Source organism: Monodelphis domestica, chromosome 3 (assembly GCF_027887165.1).
Source record: "Monodelphis domestica isolate mMonDom1 chromosome 3, mMonDom1.pri, whole genome shotgun sequence".
Lineage (NCBI taxonomy): Eukaryota > Metazoa > Chordata > Mammalia > Didelphimorphia > Didelphidae > Monodelphis > Monodelphis domestica.
Genome location: NC_077229.1, coordinates 64,018,040 through 64,018,840, shown reverse-complemented (window position 1 = coordinate 64,018,840; position 801 = coordinate 64,018,040). Strand labels below are relative to the sequence as shown.

The 801-nt window shown below is 43.1% G+C and overlaps 1 non-coding gene across 1 annotated transcript in view; it reads left to right on the top strand.

Annotated features, from left to right (window-relative positions):
- The first annotated feature begins 554 nt into the window (after positions 1-554).
- The window catches only part of LOC103102658 (uncharacterized), a 5,120-nt gene continuing 4,873 nt past the window's right edge, over positions 555-801 (top strand). The window contains exon 1 of the transcript XR_008917195.1: positions 555-668. This is a non-coding gene — a transcript (uncharacterized LOC103102658). The remainder of the gene's footprint in view (positions 669-801) is intronic.

Sequence of the window (801 nt, the reverse complement as noted above, 5' to 3'; positions counted from 1 at the left end):
AAAAACTTTGTAACCTTTAGAGTGCTTGATAAGTGGTAGTTATTATAACAAATAAATAGATTTCCTAATCATAAGAGACCCTCAGAAACAGAATGGCAATGGACTACCTCAAGGGGTAGTGAGTTACCTACTGTTGGAGGTCTTCACTTGAGGACTGAATGACAATTTGTTGGGAATAATATAATAGATCCATTATAGGTTGGCCCAGATAAACCTACAGCCTGGCTACTTCTACATTCCCTGAAACATTTTCCCTTCCCCTTTCTGAATCTCATTTCCCTTTCTGCAAAAGGAGATTGTCAGACTAGGTAGTATCTGATGTAATGTCCCTTCTGCCTTCCAGGAGCTGACAGTCAGAAGTCTTGGCCCAGAAATCAGGAGACCTGGGTTTTCATCCCAGTTCCTCTAACTTACTATCTGAGCCTAGGCAAGTCCCTTTCCATCTCAGGGACTCAGTTTCCCCATCTGTAAAATGAGTGTAGGCAACTAGCTATTCTGACTGTGGTTCCATGGCTCCAACCAATGGACTGGGGGGCTGTGTTGTCCATAGGCACCTACGAAGACTGCTGTCTGAAATATATTAAGTACAAGAAACAGGCCTTTTTACGACATATCAAGACATACATTATTCAAGAGGTGAATGGGAGCTGCAATCGGCCTGCTATCATGTGAGTGCCCTCTTGACTGGGTGACCTTGGGAGAGTCCTTTCCCTTCTTTAGGCTTCTTTCCTCACCTATCTACCATGGTAGATTGAATCAGTGATCTCTGAGAACTCTTCTACCTTGGATTGATTTTATGAC